Source organism: Zeugodacus cucurbitae, chromosome 5 (genome assembly GCF_028554725.1).
Source record: "Zeugodacus cucurbitae isolate PBARC_wt_2022May chromosome 5, idZeuCucr1.2, whole genome shotgun sequence".
NCBI classification, from domain to species: domain Eukaryota; kingdom Metazoa; phylum Arthropoda; class Insecta; order Diptera; family Tephritidae; genus Zeugodacus; species Zeugodacus cucurbitae.
Window position 1 is genome coordinate 8238715 of NC_071670.1, and position 13284 is coordinate 8251998.

Here is a 13284-nt window from a genome sequence, read left to right on the forward strand (position 1 = left end):
AGTATACGACCTGCTTAAAGTGAATCTGAGTTGAAATTCCGATTATTTTGCATTTATTTTCAGCAAAGTAATGGCAGATTAGTGTTTTTTGATTATTTTGGTCCATATAAGCCCATAAAGAAGTAAAGTATTCAGTGAACTAGTTACAGACTAGTGCTTATCGGAGTACTTTCGTAAATTTTAGCCATTTACAAGCTAATAATATACACTAGTTGCCTCAATAATTAAAAAAATAGTCTATTTTGAAGCTTTTCAGTGAATATGTTTGCCGTTTAAACGGTTATCAACGGCAAACTGGTGACAAACTAGTGTTTTTTGGACCACTTTAATGAATGTATATCATATGAATATTTAAAAAATAATATAACTCACTACTCTAATCATGGTTTAAGCTATTTTCGCCTACTTCAATGAATCAATAGATATTTACATGCAAAAGTCACTGAACTAGTTGCAAACTAATACCTTTTGGTCCACATCAATTAATTTGAAGGTAAATAAATAATATAATTCACTAGAATAGTTGTGAACTAAACTGTTTTAGACTACTTCAATGAATCTTCAACTTTTTACAAGTCAAATTTACTGAACTAGTTGAAAACTAGTACCTTTTGGACCACTTTAATGCATATTTTGCCATGTACAAGCATATAATTACTCGGCGCGTGCACTTTGCTCTATAGTCGCAATTCCACAGCAATAATTTATTAATTTTAGCTACCTATTTAAGTACTTTTATACATTTCCGAATATATGCGATATATAAGTATATTAATTATGCAAATATATATGTATGTATATGGCTGTTAGATACAGCCCAGAAGTGTATAAGTGTGTGTGCATGTGTTTGTTTGTATTAGCATATAACTCATTACCTTAGATAAAGTGCTATTGAAAGCGTCATAAAAGCTATGAGAGACAATTAGTAAAAGCCGGTGGAGAGGGGATGAGCAGCGGACACATATGACGCCAGCGACGCATTTATTTTGCTCATGCTTGTATGTATGTATGTATGTGTGTGTTTGTCATTATTATAGCGCGCGCTTTTGCTTAGGGTAACAAAAATGAATATCGTATTACTTATTATTTGTCGGAAGCAACAAAAACAAGAACAAAAAAAAAATATTTTTTTTTTCACATTTTCACTCAACATCTTGCTGACGCTAAAGCCACTCTAAAGGTGTATGCAAACAACAAGCTATTGAATTCCACAGTTGGCTTATTATTATTACTACTTTTATTTGTTGTTATTGTTGTTGTGTTTCATTATTCTTTTCATTGAGACATTTCTATGCATTTTGCATTTTTGTTTTTGCTTATTTCTACGGTCATCTTTCATTATTTACGCTGCTGTACACCAGTGTACATTAGTTAAACGCTGGCATAAATGGCAGCAGCCAAATGGCCTGAGTGGGCAACGCCAATATGCCCAGCTTGAATTTCAAAGTGAGTGAGTGAGTGAGAGTTTTCACGAAAGAAAATAGTTAAGTCAGTTGTCGGCAAATTGAATGTCGTTAGGTGCTATTCAAGTGCAATAACACTTCCGCTTTCGAAGCTGAGGCGTTGCCTGGGTGATGCGTTAAGGCAGCTGGAAAATTTTTATGCACTTCTATACATACATACATACATATGTACATGCATATATTTATATATAGCTCAATATGTACTTAGTAATTTAGTTGCATGAGAGTTTTTTCACGCTTGTGAGAAAATAGTATAGTGATATAGAAAGCATTTTTATACTCTCGCAACAAATGTTGCTAAAGAGAGTATTATAGAGGAAGTGGGCGTGGCCCCGCCCCTACTAAATTTTTTGTACATATCTCGCAAACCAATGGAGCTATATAAACCAAACTTTCTGCAGTCGTTTTTTTTAGCCACTTCCTAATACAGTCCAAAAATGAAAGAAATCGGATCATAACCACGCCCACCTCCCATACAAAAGTTAGGTTGAAAATTACTGAAAGTGCGTTAACTCACTAACAAAAAACGTCAGAAACACTAAATTTTACAGAATAAATACCACAAAGAAGCTGCACTCAGATTTTTTTTTTTTAAATGGAGAATGGGCGTGGCATCTCCCACTTATGGGTCAAACACCATATCTGAGGAACTACTCGATAGATTTCAATGAAGTTCGGTATAATATATTTTCTTGACACCTTGATGACACGTGCGGAAAATGGATGAAATCGGTTCACAACTACAACAACTTCCCATATAACTAAACTTTGAATTCCATCTAATTCCTGTGCTTTATAAGATATACATAATGAAGATATCGAAATAAAAGTTTACATAAATACTGTATATGATCCGTGGCATCACTTGTGAAAAAATTGTCGAAATCGGACTATAACTTTTCAAGGCCCTGGATATCGAATTTGAAGAACTCAGTGCCTTATGGTAATTTTTCGCCGAAAATTTCGGTAAATCTCTCAGATATCTCAATTTAATTCAAAAGAAATCTTTTTCTTTTAATAGTGTGTCTCTGTATCAGAAATGGTTAAATTCAGGTCATAACTTCCCCGAGCTCTCATATAGCTAATTATAGGATTTTCAAAAAAACCACGGGCTTAATAGCTTATAAATCGGCTAATATATGAAATTTCTTAGCCAAATTAAATGAGCATATAATCTTAGATATAATGTATGTTGGTGATGAAAATGAGTTTAATCGGCTCAGGAATTACCTCAGCCTATATACCATATATGATGATTTTCGTTTTTCCATTGGACTTTATACCGAATATATGGGTCAAATTGTGTGTTATCTTAATAAAAATATAGCAATAAATTGCGAGAGTATAAAATGTTCGGTTGCACCCGAGCTTAGCCTTTCCTTACTTGTTTTTTATAAAACCAATAATTTAAAAAAAATTATGATTTTGTTTTTTTTTAGGAGCGAAAAATTGAAGAAATCGAATTTTAGTTTAAGAAATGTATTTATATTTTTTTCAAAATCTTTTAAAATAGGTACATTTGATCTTTAAAACTATTTTTCAAATTTGTTTGTGTATATTTTTAGGCGCAAGTATGATATATTCCAGAGAACTGTATCTTTGAACTAGAAATTCAAGTTGCTATTAAATATATATAAATAGTAGTTTTAAATATTTGAAACATAGATATAGGCGCATAACTCTTTTTTTTCAGGGAAAAAATTTATTCGTGAAAACGGATTAATTACAAAAAAATTAAAAAAAATGAATGAAAGAAGTAAACAATAATTCCATTCAGAATGAAAAAAAATTGCATACATTTAGGAACAGTCGTTAATTTTTTTTTCAAATAAAATATTTTGAAAGAATTTATGAACAAATTCTATTTTGAATACAAGAATATTCTAGTTTTAAGTAACAAAACCAGATTACAAGAAAATATTTTTAACACAAAACAAAAAAAAAAATATTTTTTTAAATTAATTTTTAGATTTGAATTTATTTTCTTGAGGGATTTTATTTATCATTTTATTAATATATCAATTCTAAGCACACATCTCTCCTAAAATCATTGAAATACCCAAAAACCAAGCTTTTAATTCAATCAACGCCCAAATGTATGCTTTAATTTTTATTATTTTTCTTCATAAACCCTATAACTAGCGCAGTTAGCGGTTCAAACAAATAATTTTTTCACGCTAAAAGCTTATTTCAAACGATTTCTTCTACTGGCTGGGAAAAAGCAGCTGCTGTTCGATTGTTTTGCTAAATTAAAAAGAAAATCAAAACAAGTGTGAAAAGGGTTAGAATTGTTGATTTCTTTGCAAATCGAATGGTGACCCTACACAACAAGAATTAGTGAACTGTATTGCTAACGGGTGAGGGTGTGTGGCAGGCAAAGTGCTCCAGAAATTAGTTCATTAAGCATGAAAAGTGCCACACAACAGGATATTAGGGACGAAATTGCGAGCAAACGAGAAATAATAAACAAAAGAAACGGCGGAGTGTGAAAATCATAAATAAAAGGCGCTAATGACAACAAAAGCGAAGACAAAAACACAAAGTTGGGTGTGGGGAAAATGTAGACAGACTGCGCGAAAGTGGTTAGTGGTATGAAGGGGGTGCTAAAGACACTGTGTAGCTTGAAACAAAAAGCGCTTTAGTGGCATGTAAATGTAATATTCCACCTGTTTTTATAAGTATTTACAGTTATGGGGAAGCGTAAATTTACCCCGTGTGTATGACTGCTGCTGGGTTCAATGGACTGTGCGGTCATGTAGAAAATTGCCCTTTAGTCAATAGCTGAGGACAACACCAAGTGCGTGTGTGCATGTAGCTGTCGTGTAACGGTTTTCGCACACACCCGCTCTACACTTGCCACTTGTCTTTGCATGCAGTTCCCCTACGGCTAGATTAATTGTGCGAAATTATGAACGCTCGATTGCTTCCTACACAATTTTTTTTGTTTTCCCCCAGCGTTTGCGCCTAATGTCAGGCACTGATTCCACCTTTACTGGTGATGTGTGTTCATAAGTATCTGTGCACTGCCACACACACACAACTTCAGCCTATTCAATTCATTTCATACAGTTTTGCACCCAGCAGCCATGGTCGGGCCTATGACTTCTGTAAGTAGGCACTTAAGTAATCGATAATATATCTAATATTACAAGAACCACATGAAAGCCACAACATGTGTGCAATTGATACACCTGTATGGCAGGGAATACGTATTTGTATCATATGCATTAGTAAGTTGTAGAAAATACGTTTATTGAATTTTCTATTTTCTTATTTATAATACAATTACTACAAGGCAACTACTGATGTGGTGGTACGAGACGTGAACATTTGAGGGGTGGATGAAAGCGGTTCAGTGAAATGTATTGTTTAAAAAAAATAACACGTTCACATGAGTTTATCATTATAGCATACTTTTAGGCGTTCTTGCGTAAAATAAGATTTTTGTTGCATACTTTTAGGATTTTTATTTTTTACATATGTTTATACATATATGATTCAATAATATGATGTCAATTAAGTTAGATTTTATTCCTACAAATCTTTTTACTTTTTTTTTGCATTGTTTCGAAATTTTGCTCATATTTTTTCGAGACAAAATTTTTTATAATGTAAAAATTTTACCGAAATATGGTTTTCAAAAAATATTTTTGCTAGAACGTTTTTGAAAATTGTTTTATTAAAGAGACTTTGTCGCAATTGCTTTAATTTTATTTTTATAGCATACTTTTAGGGTTTCATGTTATAAATTTAAATTTTCGTTGCATGCTTTTAGGATTATTTTTTTATATAAAACATTTTCTATGGCTTAATTACTTTTACTTCAATGATTATGAACATTGATTATTCGACTCGTCAAAAAAATATTTAGGTTGTAGGTTCTTTCGAAATTTTACAAAAATTTTCTGTGGGAAAAAAAAATTTAAATATTGTAAAGTTTTACCAAATATTTTAGAAAAGTTTGTGTTTGCTAGAAAAGTTTGAAAAATGGTTTTATAACGGAAGTTTTATATAGCATACTTTTGGGTGTCTCCAATATTATAAATTTCAAATATTTCCACAAATTTTAATGTAAAAACAAAATAAAACTAAAATACATCTCTGTTACTTAAGTAAAATTCGTACAAGAGGTATGAAATTAAAGTATAATTGCATACTTTTCGGAGCTCAAAAAAAATATTTACGCATTATATTACCAATAAATGAATTGCAAAATCTTATACTAAAACGAATTTAAATAAAAATGTATATTTAATATTTCAGAGATAGAAAAATTGTTCGCAAAATAAAAAAATATAAATTTCATTGCATATTTTTAGTCGCGGAAAAAACATTAGAAAGATTTTTTTTTTTTTGGAAAAAAATGGACAAACTTGATGCATAAATATAAATTTTCAATATTTTTGGCATAATTTTAGGCGCAGATATATTATTATTCCACAGAACTGCTTCTTTGAACGACTGATATTAAATAATATACAGTAAATATTACTTCTAGGACTGCAAGTTGCTTTTAAATCTATTTAAATAATAATTTTGAATAGTTTAAGTATAGTTTTAGGCGCAAATATATTTTTCTTTATAGAGCGGTCACAGGACTACTTTATTCATGGCTAAATATTAATTAAAATTTTAAGAAAAGAAGTGGTTTTAAAAGTTACTATACAATATTGTTTTCAAAATATTTAGCATATTTTTAGGCGCATTTTCATATTTCCTTAAAGCAAACTGCTATTTCCATGATATATTAATTCCATGCTTTAAATTAATAATTTAAATAATATACATTAAATATTACTTCTAGGACTGTGAGTTGCTTTTAAATGCATATAAATAGTTGTTTTGAATATTCTTAGAATAACTTTAGGCGCATATCTATTTTTCCTTTAATTAGACACCATCGAAATAATCTTTTAATGGGAATGTGTTAATAAATGAATTCAAAATAAATTCTATGAAAATATTTTGCTTATAAGTTACTATAAATTATTGTTTTCAAAATATTTAGCATATTTTTAGGCGCATTTTCATATTTCCTTAAAACAAACTGCTATTTCCATGATATACTAATAGCATGCTTTAAAAACTAATTCCAGCAAAGTAACTTGCTGCTGTGAGTATGTATCTCCCTAGAGCCCAAACGTGTGCTATGTGCAGCTTGTAGCTGCTAAACACATTTTTGCAGGACATTAACATAATGGCGTTACCTCTGAGGATTTAACGCCTGCAAGCGGCTACAATGCATGTTAGGCTTATGTGTTAGTGTAATAAAATGTAAGATAAGGGAGTTAGCTATGAGACAGGTAAGAAAATAATATAGGTATAGGAGTATATAAAAACTCGAAAGGGGAAAGCGTCAGCAAGCAAGGCTTACAAGCGTTTCTGAGGTGAGTGCTGCTGCTTACGAACGGCTGGTTAGTGCATACTTAGTATGCTTGGGTGGTTTCTCAAAAAAAAAAAAATTAATTGTTCACTGCGTTGGTTTTCGTATAACTGTGTATGCGCCTGGAAGTAGACACAAGAAATGCGTGTATCCACTTTTTTCATATTTTTTACTAGATAAATCAAACGGGTTTTACGTTCTCTACCATCGGAAGATGCTTGCCTTTTCGGGCTTCCTTTTAAAGTCCATTTAGGCGCCGGTTTTTTAACATGCAAGACGTGAGTTTATTATTTAATGAGCATTTTGGTCACATTTTTCGGCTGTTGTTGGTGCTTTGAGGCGTTGCGTAGTTAAAATAACGGACAGACCCCGTATGTAAGCCCCCTAAATGTATTATGCTCATTTATGCCTTTGCGTGCGATCTTTTGTTAGAGATTTAAGTTGTCGCTGTAGTTTACGGTATACCTTTAGGCTGCATGTGTCTTAATATGCCTTAAATTGTTAGCATTGTTAGAAAAATGTTACACTTATTGTTGTGTTGCTCATTAGCACTTCCACCGGCTGACCCACCCACCTGTTTTGTGTACTTCAGAGGACTTCCTTTATTCTAAGCGCCTAAAAATAGCTTATAGCTAGTACATAACAATATTTATATACAAATATACATATTTATAGACACGAAAAAGATTTTTTTGTACGTATATACCTAGCATGTCGCCGTTTAGCAAAGTCTATTGTTTAGTAGCATATCGCGTGCCGCTTGTGGCATACTTACAGGCGTCGCTCACACTCATTCAAGCATTGATTAATGCTAATGCGATAAGACCGTGTTAGTTGGTGTGTAAGCAATTTAATTAACTGTATGTGATTTATAATTTATTTTACGCAAGAGCATATGCGCTGTAGGCAGGCAGTACTTATTATATGAAATGGTAGGAAAAATAAGTGAAATTAGTAGAAATCTGCGTATAACTCTGGAGAATTGTGCGCCATTTGGGAGTAAAGTGTAGACTAAGTAAAACCAGCATTTTTTGTTGTTTAATATATTAAAAAAATATATATAGACTATTTTGCCTACTTTTAGGCTTGTTCAGGGTATATAATTTAAGATAAGACTGCTGTATTGTGTTCTGCTATCATTTGATCTAATATAAGCTTCATAATTTTGTATTGCATACTTTTTGGCGCGCAGTGAGATTTATGAATTAGCGCAATAAAAATGTCTAATAATTCTAACAACAAACAACTTATACAATGAGCAATTTATAATTCAATATCTTTATTATTTTTAAATTTTTTTATTAAATTTTTTGTAGCATACATTTCTGCGCGCATTTAATTATGTTATATTAGTTTGAAATGCTGAAAATATTCTGTTTTTTATTGATTTATTGGACAAGAAATCTAATTAATTAATTTTAAAGGTTAAAAAATGCCGTTAATTACAAAATTATGTATAGCATACTTTTGAGCGCATTTGCGGTTTCTACTTTTTATTTTCAAAATCCCTTGACGCAATTTTCATAATTGAAAATGCCTAATTGGTAATTTGATTGAAATTTCATTGCATACTTTTAGTTGCTGACATATCAATTAATTTGAAATTTATTTAATATTATATTATTGTCTCTAATTAAATTACCATTAAGGCAATAAAACTATGATTTTTAAATATATTAAATATCAGAGCATACCTTTGTGCGCTAACGATATTTAACATTAGTTATTGCATACTTTTAGCTGTGTCCTACTTACTTTAAACATCTTCTTACCTTCAATTTTCCAGCTTTCTTTAATTTAAATAAACTCAATCAACCCTGCCGAAAGTTTCTGACTTCACCCACAGTGTTGTAGCCACATTTAAGGCGCTTAAAAGTTTACCCCAAATTCTATACCAGCTATTTTTGATACCAAGTTCACACTAAAGCTGTACTTAAATGCCAACGGATTGAATTTACAAGCACAGTTGCACTGAATTTTTTATAAAAAAGGGCGCATACACAAAAGCCTTTTACTTTAGCCTAAAAGTAGGCTACACAAAAACCACAGCCACCGTAGAGCATGCTGCTTAACAGCTCAGCAGCAGCAACATTTGCATTTAACTGTAAATGAGACAAACAGGCGTTTATACGGATTTTCTAAGAATTTTAATAAACTTTCTAGCAAAGTTGTGTGCATACATGTGTGTGAGTGTGCTGGGGGCGTGTCTGCAAAGTTAACTCAACTAACGCCCGCCACACACACAAGAAAAAGTGACACAGTCTCTACTTTTTGTGGCTGCGTGCGTGCGGCAACAGTGCGTTTGTTCATCAAATCACATCAAGTGAAAGTAAAAGGGTTAGCACAAGTTCAAAGTGTTGATGGGGTATTTTAGGCGCAAAGTTACAAAAGCCGCCTTTTGTTTATTTGTTTTCTTTAGACTACTTTATGCTGAGCATAATTTGAGGCGCTGCTTTCATGATTTCACTTTCACTTTGCCTGCGTTTTCATATAGTTGAGTTCACACACAGAGAGTTTAGGTCAGGAGGTCAAAGTTTTCGGGCGCATTGGGAAGGACGGAAAGTCTTTATTTGTATATATATGTATGTGCTGCTAATGCTGCTGGAAGGTCATATTTGTTGTTGTGCATGCTTTTAGGAGATTTTAATTAAAATTTTCAATATATAAATAAGGTAATTGTTCGCTCTTTAGAAGTATATGAACGCATTGTTTCAAAAATTATTTATGATTTCTATAGAGTACAAAATAACAATTCTCCAAGCACAAAAGTATGCAACACTCAAAAGTTTAATGATATTTTACATGGAGGGAAGTTGAAAAATGGAATTCTATGTAAGAATAGCACCAATAAAGTATAGAACCGAACAAATAGCATGAAAAGGAATTTATGTGAGCCTAAAAGTATGCATAATATACATTTTAAAGCCCAAAAGAATGAATTATCGGAAAATATTTGAATGACAAGTATTTTATTATTTATTAATTAGGGAGAAAAAACAAATTTTTAAGCAGTTTTTGGAATTTTTTATATGCGCCTAAAGGTATGCTATACAAATTAAAAGCTAAAATATATATTTTAAGAACAGAATTGCTCACATTTTGGCTTTAAATATAAATAAAAACGCTTTACTTGATAAGTGAAAAAAAAGTCTCTTAATTTTTTAAATGCGCCTAAAGGTATGCTACAAAACTTTAATGATTAAAAAATGTATTTTGTCAACAAAATTTCCTACTTCTTGCCTTTAAATATAAATAAAATCGCTTTGCTCAGCAAGTAAGTGCAATACAATCCAAAAAAGTAACAGCGCGCATAAAACTATGCAATGGAAAATACTTGCGTCCATTAATTACATCCATAAAATAAAAAAACTCGCACATGTGTAAGTTTAAAGTGCATAATTAAATACAATAATGTCATTTGCCTGTCCACCAAAGGTCTTACGCATACAAGGTGTAAGGCTAAAGGCCCTGAAAGTATGCTTTAATATTTTAATATTGGTCGAGCATAACTGTATTAATTCTCTCGGCGTAATTCGTTAACAATAATTCAGAGAAACTTTAATTTATTGCATTAAACGCTTACCATACCTCATGGTAGCCAGCAAATTTCTCTTTAAGCCGCCAATAAGTATGCAATGCATGCACTTATTTATTAACAATATGCCATGTTAATGCAATAAACAACATATTAACTATATTATGCATGCAAAAATGCTTAATTCAAGCTTGCAGCTTTTGTTAAGCCGTATTACAGTGGACAGCCTGTGTGTATGCAATAATTTCGTGCGAAATAATTTCAACATATTTTTTTGGTGGCATAAAATTCTGAAGCTTTGCATATTTACTACATATAATGTATAATGCAATATATTGTTTCTGCTGAAATTTGATATGAATAATTTATAAAACATACGCCTATAAGTATGCAATATTTTGTTTTCATATGTATATAATATTATACATGATTTACAATTTAATTTGTTGCTTTCCACGAAATATTTCAATTATTGTTGTTGACGGGTGGGAAATTAGTACTCTAAAATATAATAATTAAATATTTTCGCCGAAAAGTAGGCAAAGCAATTAGAGAGAACGTAAATTTCACTGCAAAATAATTAAAACAATTCAATTCTTGTTGTCTAAGCGCAATTTACACTGATGAAGGCAATTATTGAACACATATGTATATTTGGAAAATACAAAATAAATTTGTGAGCGCCTAGTAGTATACATATATATACAATATATACATTTTTTATTTTATATTTGCAATGACAGTAGTGCATACTACGTTTCAATTATTTTTAAGCGTTTGTTTGTTATAAATTTCCAGCAAATTAAATTTTCATGCGCCTAAAAGTATGCAACAAAACTTCAGCACGCAATTTTATTAAGTAATACTTAAAAACTCATGTTGCATGTGCATATTTAAATAAATTTTCTTATAAATTAAATAACTTGAGATTATTTAAAATATTAATCAATAAAAGTAGTTCATAGCATAGCGCCTAAAAGTATGCTAAACATGCATGGAACAATTTTATATGACTAAAATGCAAGAAGTTAGTTGTAGTCGTCATAAATATGAGCAAAAATAATATTTATAAAGAAAAAATTTGTATACGCCTAAATGCATGCAATGAAAATGTTCAAAGTATGTCAGTTCCACTAATGCAGTGTAGTACTACTTTCGAAAATTTAATTAAGCCGCCGTGAATACTAAATTACCGTTATTAAATTTACATTTCTTTTTTATTAAAATCATAAACCTAATCTAACCAACTGTTGTGCATTTTTATTTTATCATTTCAGCGCCTCGCATGCTTCACGGAATTCAATAATTTAATTAAGGTAAGTTTTCCAGTCGAATGACACTCATAAACCAAAAACAACAAAACACAAAAAGGAAGGAAAAAAACAACAAAAATGTGAAGGAAAATAACAAAAAAAGAGGAAAACCCGTCATTAAAAGTAAGCATACTTTTGCGCGCGCACACACACTTCACTACGTCATAAAATATGTCATAAAATTGAAGTGTATTTTATTTGCAAATGAAGCAGTGTGTCGCCAAATGACGGCCGTCATCAGGAATTTCACCACAAAACCACAAACAAAAAATACTGTTACCAGTAAAAAAGTAAAGCAAAAAGAGATGAAAAAAACATCAGGCAACACAAATTTTTTTTTGCTTTATTTCTTTACTTTCTCTGGCTATTTTTGGATTAAACAAACTAACATAATTCGTACAGTAGATTTGCTGCCTGTTTGCCGCAATTTTTTCTTCCTACGCTTTGCGCTACTAATGTATTAGTGATTTCGATAGCTATCGCATGGTATACTTTCAGGCGCATACAGCATTTCTACATTTTTCTTCTTCACTCTGCTACGTGTGTTTATTCAATTTGTGCTATTTGCTGCCCACGGCCATTGGAGAGCAAAATGAAACAAACGCCGCCGTAATATTGAACCGCAAATGAACTTAGAAACGTAGCCGCATTTTAGGCGCTTGGCAGTACAATGAACTTAAAGCTATATGTGCCATGAAATAATTGTCTGCTGTGGTGTGGGTGGACACAATTTTATGGGAACAAAGAAAGAAAATATGATGATTTCCTTTTCCTTTGAGAGATTTCTGTCAATTGTGGTAAGGGGATAATGTGCACTGGAAGAAATAGTCGGTGGATGGTATTAGGTATAAAAAAATGCCTTCAATACAGAGTGCTACAATATGTACGCCGAATTATTTGTATCATAAGATTGGGTGTTACAAGTATAGTCGTAAGATTTACTATACATAAAAAATAAATGTTGCCACCAGTTTGAAAAAAAAAATTAAAAAATTATAAGACAACCTAACAAATGAAGAGATTGTAGAAAATAGTGAAAAAATAAGGGAGTTGCCACCTGTTTGAAAAAATATATAAAAAGATTTGTAAGATGAGCTTACAACTGAAGAGATTAAAAAAACCTTTAAGAAAAAAAAATATATGAGAGTTGCCACTTGTTTGAAATTTTAAAACCTTAAATTTAATACAAAAAGTGACTTATCACAAAAAGAGAGGTATAGTTTTTAAAAGGTTCAAGAAGGCTTAAAATTCCAAATATTTTGAAGAAGTGTTGCCACTTATTCAAAAAAACTAATTTGCAAAACGATTAATAAAAAGAATAAGGAAAGAAATCAACGAAAGAGGTTTAAAAAAAAGTTACCTTTCAATAATAATTTAAAAAATTATGGTTGCCACCTGTGTCCAAAAAAAATATACCACATATATACATATATAACGAAATTCTTAAAACTATAAATATTTCAGAAAATATAGTATTAAAAAAATGTATAGAGAGTTGCCACTTGTTTGAAAATTTAAAATCTTAAAATTGCTAAGAAAAGTAAGTAAAGGTTTAAAAGGACGTAAAATCACAAATATTTTGAAGAAGCG

At 31.1% G+C, this 13284-nt stretch overlaps 1 protein-coding gene across 2 annotated transcripts in view; it reads left to right on the plus strand.

Moving 5' to 3' along the window:
- The window catches only part of LOC105216250 (1-phosphatidylinositol 4,5-bisphosphate phosphodiesterase), a 160312-nt gene that overhangs the window by 27941 nt on the left and 119087 nt on the right, over nt 1-13284 (plus strand). For both annotated transcript variants that reach the window (XM_011190645.3, XM_011190647.3), the window contains exon 3: nt 11659-11697. The gene's annotated coding sequence lies outside the window, so the exon portion shown is untranslated. The remainder of the gene's footprint in view (nt 1-11658; nt 11698-13284) is intronic.